Genomic DNA, 12,522 nt, shown 5'->3' with positions numbered 1-12,522 from the left:
CAGAACAGTTCTCTAGCAAAGTCTGGCAATTTGATTTGGTTCATCCTGGTCCGTCACACTACCAATATTAAGGTTATCCACTCCATCCAGTGTGATTGATAAATGTTTTTTTTTCTCCTTTTTAATCTTTCATCCCTGACATGTTTCATGTCCTTTATACTGCCTCTCTTTAAAGGAAGTTGAGTGTCTCCCACATCATGGTTCCGTTGTTTGATGAAAGGACTCTTCAGTGTCGTCCTTTTCATCAAACAACGGAAACATGATGTGGTAGACACTCAACTTCCTTTAAAGAGAGGCAGTATAAAGGACACGAACCAAATTGGTTCTATTTTAACAAATGTTTTTAAACCACATATGTAAATAAACTAATTATAATAATTTGTAAATATTTTAATGTATTCATGCACATCGCTGTAGTTGTTAAAGGGTCAGATTTTATATTCATGACATTGTAATGATATTTTATATATTGATATTGACCAATTACATTGTAATAGTAGTTTCTGTCTGTATTGGTATATCCTTCTGAAGATAGTCTCTAAGATTGAAATATGTCAAGGATGAAAGATTGAAAAGGAGAAAAAAACATTTATCAGTTACACTGGACGGAGTTGATAACCTTATATAAATTCTGGAAAGTTTAGGAACAGGTCTGCAATGTAAATGAGGTGGCAGATGGGATGAACAGGAACACATCTTGTTGGGGACCATATACTGAGAATTGTTCTCTGGTGTTGCTGCGTCACACATTTGATACCCGTGCTTGAGGTGCAGGCATGTAAAGCAACAGATGGGTCTCTGTGCCACGCTAAAAGGAACGTAGGAAATGAAGGTTTTTGAGATCTAAATTTTGTGATGATGGTATATTAATGCAGTTATTGTGTCTCTGGACATTATCCATTATCCTGTTTTTATTAAAACATATAATGTTTCAGAGACTGGGTTCTGTCTCCATTTCATGTGGAACCTACTCAGTTAGGCCCAATCGATAGAGCTAGTCCCTACCTCCTGATGGACATAGAATCCGGTCTCAAAACATTGTGTATTTTAAGTAAAAATAGTACAATGGATAATGTACAGAAACACAAAAATTATAGTGAAGGTCTATTTATGGTTAGTAAGTACAAAAATAATTTAAAGTTACCTTTTGTTACTCTTAACTGCAGGCAGAGTATAGCTAATTTCCATCATGAACTGTTCACATAAATCCTTGTATAAGTGTGTACAGAAATGTTCCATAATGAAATTTTGTTAAGAAAAATGTGTCTGAGTTATGTGATGGAGAGTCTGGTAAAGCCCAGTCATGATGGTGACTGGGCTATGGGCTAGAGAGCTGAGAAATTGAACTTTTTTTCCATGTAGGAGTAAAAGTTATTTTCTCCAGACCAGCTCTGAGGTCCTCAAAGCCTTTTGTGAAATGGATTCTAGGACAAAGCTTTATATCAGATGGATTTTAGGGGCTCTTTTGCAAGGGGTAAAGTGGCTGGGGCATGAAGCTGACCATTCACCTCCATCTAGTGCCAATATTGAGAAAACACAGAGTTATACTGCCAGTCCCCTATGTAACTTCACTGTGTTGTGCTTAATTAAGGACAGAAACAACATTGTCTTATTTTATGACATTTGAGGATATTGAACAGAAGGTGTGTCTTAGCAGAGTATTTTAAGTTATTTAATTATAAATTAATATTGATTATTTACATTAGTGACCTTCCAGGTAACAGAAATGCAATGCAGACACAGTATTAGAATGACTTGAGTCATTATGTAAGTTTGATTACTGTTTCCTTTTGGTATCATTCAAGCCAACTGTGTTGCCAGTTTTGTCATCTAACTGGAAGACAGTTGCTTCCCTTGGTCTTCCAAACGTTTGATTTGAATGTCTTTACGGGATGTATGTAATTAAACATAAGTGCCACTAAATAAGTAAGTGCATTTACTTTGAGATCTCAAAATGGCATCACAACTTTATAGATGCTTTATACATGTTTTCAAATGTATCTTATTTTGTTATATATATTTTATGATGAAAGAAATATATATTGAAGAGTTGAATGCCTGTGATACTTTGGAATTTATGAGTACAGTAATTGTAACCTATAGATCATACATGAATTTTTAGCCACTAAATTATTATGCTTTGGTATTTATTATTTTAATATCTGAAACCAAAACTATTTATAATTAATGTAGTTGTTTGCCTGCCATACTGCTTACCTTGTTTTCCATTTTAACCAATATTGCAGTACCAAGCAATATCTAACATTTTGTGTTTGCTCTTTAAATTATGTTAACTGCTACCATCTTTCATGTTTAAGATTAATTTTAAATGACGTTACTGCCAGTCAGTATCAAGCCACTTTTCATTACCAGTGCAATGAAACCAATCTCATAGGCCAGATAAAAGCAATGCTGTCATCAGAATTCACATTTTTCATCACAAAGATCTGAGTTAAAAATCTGTCAGGTTGCCTGGAATTTACTGAAATTTTTTGAAATGCAGGGAAACCTTGGAATTTTTAGGATTTACAAAATTTGTAAGACTGCTCATTCCAGTGTATGCTCATAATATCCAAAAATGACTGATATATGTAAATGCAAACCCATCCCCTATTTTACAGTTTCATATAGTATATTCGTACAGTATGACACCAAGCTATGTTGATACAGCAATATTTCTTTATTTTTTTTTTTAGTTATCTTTGGGATATGGAAACAGTGAAGAAGAATTGAACATTCTGATCATCATTATCATTCTCTGAACTGAAGAGTTCAAGACTTTCTTAAACATACATAATCTCTTCTACTTGCAACTGACTGCAAATTAGGGGTCGTCCTTTATGAGCAAAAGTTCTGCCCACTATCTGCTGCTTGCCTATAAATCTCACACACATTCTGCCCATAACTCACTGTATATGCATACAGTAGAAGAAACATATCAGTTTGTATTAAACTTCGCTAACAGGCGTAACATGTTAAGGAGTTTAAATTGCATCAGTATATACTTGTGTACATACACAACATATGGATTGTGCTAAATGCCACAGTTCGAATACATTCAAATTTCTAATATTACATATAGATGGGATAGCGTAGTCTGTACAGTGACTGTCTATGGGCTGGATGACTCAAGGGTTGCAGTTCAAGTCCCGGTAGGGTAAAATATTTTTTCTTCTCAGTGTTGTGCAGACAGACTCTGGGGTTCACCCAACCTCTTATCCAATGGGTAGGTGGGGGCTCTTTCCCCAGGGGTAAAGTGGGCGGGGCATGAAGCTGACCATTCACCTCCAGCTAGTGCCCAGGTTAAGAAAATGTGGATCTATACAGCCACTCCCCCGTATGCCTTAATGCCATAGTGCTTAATTAGTTAAGCACATGGACAGCATGTTATGGTAGTGGCATGTAAGTTCTAAATGAACCCATAACTGTTTAATTTTCTAACCTAATCAAAAGAACATGTTTAGGTTATAATGAAAATAACCCTCACTGTAATACACATGAATAGGATTCTGTACTTCAGCACCTGTGATGTTTCATTGGTAGCACATGTCCCATCTCATTGTCTTCATCACAGAGCCATACACAGGGACTAAAATTATTTTCACCAATAGGCATTCATGAAAAAAGTGTTTATTTGCTTGGGTTTAGTATATACTACATGTTTCTTCATCATTGTCATTAACAGTGTCAGGAAGTTAATCCATACTGCCCTCCTATTTCACTTTTCATTAAGCCAGCAAGATCATACAACAAGCTCTGCATTCAAGTCTATAGTCTTCCATATCATTACAATATGAGGGATTTTCAAAATTTTTCAGTTGGCAGTAACCAAGAGTGTAAATGTTTGATGAGGACTAAACCTTAAACAGCTATCTGCATAGCTGTATTCTGTGACAACCTTGTCAAACCTAAGACAGGGGAGGTGAAATCTGAGAGAAAGATATAAAGATATTGCAGGGTGCCTCTGTAAACTAGGTTTCAGTTAGCCACAATGAAGCACGCTACTGGACTGAAGACATCACATAATGTACATTTCCTAGGTTAAAACATGGAGGGGTAAGCTGCTCTATGCTAGATTCTGGAATGCAGACCTTAGGCACTGCTACCCATAAATAACTTCAGAAGCAAAGCAAGTACAGTGTGTGTAAAAAGTTGCAGGAAAACAATGGTAGCTAGTTAGGAATCACTCATGAACATGGTGCTGAAAAAATGTCTCTAGTTTTATGCAATGGTTTCCTGTGTATATAACGTTAATAAACTAATGGTTCCAGTGGTTTTTGACCTCTATAATGAAGTCCTCGTTATCAGCCATACTTGCTCTATCCCAGTTTCACTCTCATGACATAATTAAAAGCTGGTACTGTGTTCATACAGCACTCTTTCCTGCTTCTTCTGAATGTCAAATTTTCTTCACAAAAATGTTTTCTTGCATCCATCTGATTTCAAGTGTCAGCCTTGTGGAAGTTTGACCGATATGCATACTTCAGGCTGGATTATGTCTGTCTACCCTTATATATTTTTATTAATATTTATTGTCCATACTTTTACCTTAAAATCATATTTCTAAGTGTTGTTGTTTACATCTCATTCAGACAATTGTTCCTGTTGTATTGTATTTTATCTGTTTGCTTCTGCTGATGTCATTTTATATGTTTATTTTTTTTGTCATAGTTATTCTCATGCTGAGAAAGAACTGATTACAGTGTGTCTGAAACATCCTTGGGGATGTGTCATCATCTGATTGTTACACCCTCATTAGGAAGTTACTGCTACACACTTTGATAACTAAAATCTTCATACTGGAGGTCTTGTTGAACACACAAGATTTTTCTCCCAAAAGGATTTGTACTTAAAGGGTGACATACCTCCAGAGATGTTTTAGGCAGGCAGACAGACTGACAGTAGTTTTCATATGTTAATGTTAATGATACCTATTGTGGTTTTATGGGTTATGATGCCATGTAATGTGGCAGGTTGCTACCAATGTTCTCGAGAATGTACTTCACAGGTTCCTAACCCAGACTGCCACAGTATGACTTCCCTGACATGGAAACCTTAAATATTATAAATGTTAATGATGCTATAGTGTGTTGCCCTATGCACACATTGATAACGGGCAGACACATCTGGATCTGACAAACTGATACAGTAAAGCTACAATATGTCTAGTTTCTTATTTCATTCCTGTATTTGGTGTCTTGAAATTTTGTAATTGTAATGTACATCAATTGATATAATTGTTCTCAAACGTATCTGCTATGACCTTTGTTAAATGGCAGAGCACTCACAGGTTGTGAAGAGGGCAGGTGGACTATGTCCACCACAGATAAGCTACTAAAAGAATTTGGGGCACAGTCTGTGTGTCACTGCCTGTTCTGTTGTATCATTAGTTATTTCATGTTCAGCCTGAGCAAATCATTTAGATGTGCCTCAGCAGGTGAGAGTTATGTTTACTCCTTTCATGATGCAGCAGCCCCATATCTGTACCTAGCCTCACATCACAATTTGAACCTGTCGGTTTGCAGTGCAACTAGGAGGAAGGACGTAGAAATATCACTCCTGTTGCATTGTTTGTTGTTGTTGACAGCACGACAGAGAGTGGTGTGACTGCTTGGCAACATGTGAACAATGTGAGAAAGATGGTGTACATTGGTGGGAAGAGATGAGAATTGCTTTGTGGGTGGACTTTGAAATCATCTAAAAAGATATATCTCAAGATTGCAACATCACAAATTATACAACTCAGTTTTTATATAGAATCCAGTGAATGTTGTTCTAAACCTGTCCTATGTCTCATGAGGGATGGCTAATTTTTAATGAAATATATTTATCCATAATACAGTTCTGTATCATGAAAATGTGTGGTACAGTTATAACTGGAGTAAAAGGGTCATTCTGCTTTGAAATATAATCAGGAGGAAGTATAAACAAGATTCCTTGCAGAAACACTGGAGAAACATTGAATCATGATTTGAATTTCTACTTTCTTGTCTTGCCTGCATGAGGAATGTTCCTAGAGCCATACTGACATATTTTGTAATTGAAACCACAGTTCAAATTGCTTTTTTCTTTCATTATGCATGTCTCAACAGTTTTGCTCATGGAGGTAACAAGAAAAGGATGCAATTGCTATGGTATTGGTCATCACCTGTTTTAATATATAAATCCACAATTTTTTGTAAGGGACACAAAACTTCAGCCTTATTCACTTCAAACATTGAACCTCAGAGTTCATGAATAGGAATTGTACTGTACCAGTGTTCAGTATACAGGTATCTCCCAACTTCATGAACTTTATATTAGACGACTTTTTTTTTTTGTTAGGTTTTTCTTGAAGACTAAAAGTAGTTAAAATTAAAGATAGTGAAACTGATAGAGTAACAGTTACAAGCATCAGATATTGAAACATGTGAATACTCTTAAGAATAGAGCTGTTATAGGTTAGGGGATACTTGTACATTTGGTTGATAGTTTGTGGCCAGTCTTTAAATGGGAGTGACATACTTCTGAGTTAATTATCTTAAGTAGTAATCAATGATTACACTCCATAAAATTGACAATAAATGCTGTCTGAGACATAATTATTAAACTGAAGGAACTGGTGTCTTATCTTTGAGTACAGTAGGGCATTTTGAGATATTTTTATTTTTTAGTAGATTGAACTGAGTTCAATCTACCAACTTAATATAGCATTGTTTTTAAGTTCTATTGAAGTTTAGGTTTCAAATAAAGTTTACAAATGTTTTTCTTTTTTAATATTTTATGTATTAGAATTTTGTTTTGTGATTATGCAGACCTTGTACTGTACAGAGTGATACACTTGGAAGAGGCTCCAAATTAGTAATTATAAATCTCAGAATAATTTACCACTGAAAATTAAATTATGGAGCATACATACCTTGGTAGGTATGGAGATAATTCAGCTACAGAAGATGGTGGCTTTAGTTACCCTCCACTTGAAAACACAGGCTGACAGAGCACTCCACGTTTGCAAATGCTGCAGCCAACATGGCAGGATGGATTGCAGCAATTATAGAAGTGGCACAAACTGGGCAGGCAGACAGTTGGTCATGGTTGCTCAGGGCCACCTCTGAATCATCCTGTAGTATATTGTACTACTGTAAAACTCACGTCCTTGGATGAAATGAAATACAAAGACATGAAATTGAAGTTAAAAAAAAAGTGTGGAAAAGAACTGCCAAAATGTGCACATAGTTTCTCATACAGTACACTGTCAATTATTCATCTTGTGGATTAACTGCCAAAGGTTTAGAACCACTGTTTGATTAATGATGTGTTGTCTGTTTCACATGTTTCAGCACTGTACAGCTTCTCATCTTGTTGCAAATTTCACTTTTATTATTTTACTGCTTTGTGAGAATATCTATTATCATTGAACATGGTTGCCTTCTTCCATTGGAGAGGTATTCTTCTCACCATTTAGTGACCACTAGCACTGTCAGTAAGTAATTAGTAAGCGATTTTTAGCTTTGAATGCAGCATGGACTGCCAGATTTATTTATTTATTTTTTTTTATAAATAATCTGTGCCCCTCATTTGCATCACTGCAGATAGTTGAGAGTTCACTGAATACATCAATATGCTACAGTCGTTATTACATCATCAAAAATGCAGTATGTCATATCATGTCAGCACTATTAAGTGAAGGTTACTTTCCTCTTGGGAAGAGACATTTTGTAGTCTGATGGCTCATTACCAACATTTCAAAAGAAACTGCTGCCTCTATCTTCAGGGTAGAAAAGGTGGTGGCAGCAGCACATTCCTGTGAAACTCTGGTAACGATCTACCAGACTACGCAACATTACATCTCAAGTAGTCATAGTCACTGCTGTGAAAACCTCAAATCTTGCACCCACCTGTAAATTCAACAGAGATTATATGATCCATTTACTGTTGCTTGTTTAGTATGCAGTATGTTAAATGAAGCACGTATCCATACTTAAGTTTCACCTTCAAAATTATCTGACAGATTTTAAGTGGGAGGTTTCTGTAAAACTGTGTAGCAAATTTAATTTTGTTTTCTATTGGTCATTAGAATGCCTACTTTATAGAAAAGCATAAGTGGCATATTTTTTGTGGTATTTTCTTACATACCTGTTCATGAGACTGAAAAAATACCTCACAGAAAATTATATATCATGATTAAGCATTTATTTTCTGACCTGTCTTTCCTTATGTTGAGCCAGGTTTGACAGACAGATGTATGCATTTATTTCTCACTCTCATATACTATCTAACTCCATGTAACTGAGTTCCTGAGAAGCTAACAGTTGCTCAGTCACTCCGTAAATTCCCAGCATTTTATGGAACCTGAAGGTTCATTACTGTGCTCTAAAGAACCTTCCACTAATCCCTATCCTGAGTCAGATGAATCCAGTGCATGCCCTCACATTCCATTTCTTTAAGATCCACTTTAATTCTGTCATCCCATCTGTGTTTAGGTCTTCCTAGTGGTCTATTTCCTTCAGGTTTAACTTTGTATACACTTTGTTCCCATGCATGCTACATGCGCTGACAATTTTGATCTTGATTTCATCATTCCGATAATATCTGGTGAGATGTGCAAATTATGAAGTTCCTCATTATGCCTCACTTTGTATACCGTATTTAAAATATCTCTGAGGTTGTGTCATCATTTAAAAATTAGTGGAGTCTGTTTTCAATTCATGATGGGAGCCAAAATCACCACACACACAATCTCACTGAACACACAAGAATTTTCTTATGTTAGGTTGCCTATTCATATATGATGCACCCTGAGAAATGTTTTAGACAGAGTGTAACAAGGCATGACATTACAATGAACTACATCAAAGTTCAGTATTGTGTTTAACTTTATTCATTCTGGTCCATCACACTAGTCAGTACTATAGAATGATTTGACTGCACCATCTAGTGTGACTCAAAAGTGTGTGTGTATATATATTTTAACATGGATGGCACAACAGGAAGTAGGGGTCACATGAACTCTGCATTTCTGCAAGTGATGTCACATACCCCCACTCCTTCTATCACTACACAATGCTCGGTAAACACCTCTCCCTGCTAGGCTGTGACGTCACGCAGCAGGGGAGTCCGTACAGACACTATTGCTAGGCAATCGGCAGCATTGCCCAGCAACGCCTCTGTAAACACGGTGATTACGAAACAGTAAAGCGAGGTGCATTTTCCTCTGTCCAAATGAGGGTTTATAAGAGTAATTGGAATGCGTAAGCAGTTGCAGTCTAGTATAGCAGCAGTCGCGGGAAGAAGAACTGAACACGTAATCAGTGATAGTGTGTGATAACTGAGAAGTCAGCCAGTGAAGACTTATTGTGTGCTGTGGTACAGTTATATTGGGAGTGTGTAATTCAGAGAGACTTGTATAGCTCCCGCATTATAAATATGTGAAGACCACTGAAGATATAGTGAACAGATTAGTGTGTAGGGTTTGTAAATTGTCTAAACCCACAACAGTGTTATAAACAATTGTAGTTACTACTGATAGATTATCAAATAGACCAATTAACAATCTGAACAGCGTCTTCAGTGGCCAAACATGTTACAATATATATATGATGCCTTTACATGTTTTGGTCAATTAATGACCATCTTCAGAAGACAAATAACACTTGAGGAAACTACTATTACATAAATCATGGTACTTCAAGTTCAGAGTTGTCCAAAGATTTTAATTAAGCTAAAATGTTAATAAAACTATTTAATTTTTTTAAATCTTAAACCACTAAGTTTCGTGTCTTTGGGCCCCCTGAAGCACAGTGCCTCAACAAACAACGAAAGGAGAAGCAGCTCAACAACAAACACAGACTCTTAATCAACTATATAAAGAAGAAAACACACAGCCCAGACCTCCGAGGGTGGCAATCTACGCAATCTCCCATTGATAGGAGGAGCACAAAGACACAAACATTAACAGTTTAAGATTTTAAATATTAAGAGTTTTATTAATATTTTAACTCGCCAAATTTTAGCCTAATTAAAATCTTTATATATAAAATTTTGGACAACTTTGAACTTGGATTTATGTAATAGTAGTTTCCTCAAGTGTTATTTGACTTATGAAGGTGGTCATTAATTGACCGAAACATGTAAAGGCATCTCATATATATACAAACACACACATTTTTGAGTCACACTGGGCAGTGTCAAATCATTCTCCAGCATTGTGTTTTCAAAATCTACAGCCACTCTGTAGAACCATGTGCACTTCTGAGGCTACAGCCTGACAGCATAGGATCATTGCAACTCAGAATTTGTATTACACACACGCACACACACACACAGTTGTTAATGGAATCTGCTGTTGACAAGACAGTCACAGTTCCTCAATTATGTCGAATGATTGATTACTTTTCTCTATTACCCTCCTAAGTAACTTCCAAGAGACAAAACCTTCTAACTCATTGCAAAGTTCTTGAACTCTTAATACTTATATTGCAGCTGCAAATGCATGAGAGTTTGAGGCTGTTGAGTTTTACAGTATGTTGTAGCAATAAACATTTTGTAAACTTGTGTAATAGTTTTACTGAACATGACTTTACGATGAAGTACCTGATGAATATGTCACATTTTTGGATACGGTTATGTTGAAAACAGGTACTGCTTGCATTTATTGTGTTGTATAAGCTATCAGAAAGTTCCTTAATAAAGTTTTGTATACTAATTTATGTGATTCCTTCATACGGCAGCCCTCTTATATCTCATTTTCTCAAAGAAAGTTGGCTCAAGCAGTAAAGCTTCTGACTTGTATTCAGGAGGTTCCATGGTTATCCACTGTTCCTCCAGGCAAATGCTAGGATAGTACCTAAAATTAGGCCATGATCACTTGCTACCACAAAACAAACTCCATGGTTTTAGTCCGCAAGTGAACTTACCAACTGAGCGACCGCTGCTTGTCAGCGAAGTTAGTGCCAACTTTAGCGGACAGAGAGTGTCACATGGTCAGCATAACAAATGCCCACGGCCGTTAATTTCAGTTTTCTAGACTGGAACCGCCCTTTCCTTGAAATAGCTCCTCAATTATCATTACAAGGCTGAGTGGACCCCATTCCAGACCCACTACTTATCAGAAAAAATCTGGTAGCACTGGGAATCGAACCCGGACCTCTGGATCTGTAGCCAGAAACTCTAACCACTAGACCACAGAGGAGGTCACTTCCTACCACATCTTTTCTGATTTGGTATTCACTAATCATCTATTTCACACTGCACAATCTGAGCTAACTGCGAGCATCATATTTAAACCATGAATAAGTTCATGGGGCAGCATATGTTCGTGTTGTGTTTTCTTAACAGTGTTAGGAGCAGTGATACAACATTTGGTAGTGTGAACTGAAAAAGAGAGACTGCTCTCTTGTAAAATAAAACAGGAATTTCTGGGAAGAACTGATCACCTACTCTCCTTTGATAAGATATAGACCCCATAGAAAATGAAGCCTTCAACTATTCTTCATTGCCGCATAACTATGTTTACCAAGCTGTTGCCTAGCAATGATAGGATACACACTGACTGATGAGAGGGATTTATGAAGTACATATGCTGTTGAGATGGGCTCAGGTGTACATACCTGTACATACCAAGGTGCATAAAGATTAAAATTCTCAAATCAGATCACATGCAATGAATGAATGAAGATGGATTCCAAAAAGAAAATGAAATACAAGGTGCCCACATTTAAGGTGAAGGTACCAGCATACTTTTTAAGAGGATGGAACAGACCGCGCATGGCGTAATCCATGAAGATGATGATTCATAAAGATTGGTTCAAGGATTCAAAAATTAATAGGGGAGACAACACAGAGACAGCAAATTGATCTCATAAGCATACTTTTATTTTTCTGAAAGTAGTCTAAAAATTAGCAAAACTATCCGTATGAACCAGAACACTGTATTTGAGGGTTAAAGACAGTTTATGTTTTACCACTTCCATTGTTTCTGCACATGAAGTAACTTGTTCTATGGTTCGATTCACTCATTACATCTACCACCTTACTGAAGCCAACAGGTACTGACTTACCAGTATTGAAAATATTTTACCTAAGCAGTGGGATAAAACAGCTGATAGTGTAAACAAAGTTTTAAAGTGAAGATGGCAGAAGCGGGTTTCTCTGAAACATCAGTAACTATCTGCCACACTACACAACATTACATCCCGGAAGTCAGTAATCACAATGTAAGTTTTGAGGTTTTCGTGGCGATGACTATGAAGAAAGTCGTCTTCTGCGTTTTGGCGACAAAACGAAGAATACACGGCGCCAAAACCCGGGAGACGACTTTCTTCAGTAATCACAATATTTACCAGCAATAGTATGTCAAATCTTGTATAGCTTTTACACATGCAAAGACTTGCTTACTTACTTACTCATGGAGCTGAGCCCTTCTGCAGGAGCTGCCAATTATGCAGCTACTCAAGAATTTCCCAGCATTTTATGGAACCAAAAGGTTCATTACTGTGTTCACAAGAGCCCTCCACTGGTCCCTATCCTGAGCCAGATCTATCC

The sequence above is a fragment of the Cryptotermes secundus genome, unplaced genomic scaffold, assembly GCF_002891405.2.
Source record: "Cryptotermes secundus unplaced genomic scaffold, Csec_1.0 scaffold15, whole genome shotgun sequence".
Lineage (NCBI taxonomy): Eukaryota > Metazoa > Arthropoda > Insecta > Blattodea > Kalotermitidae > Cryptotermes > Cryptotermes secundus.
This window is presented reverse-complemented; position numbering follows the sequence as displayed.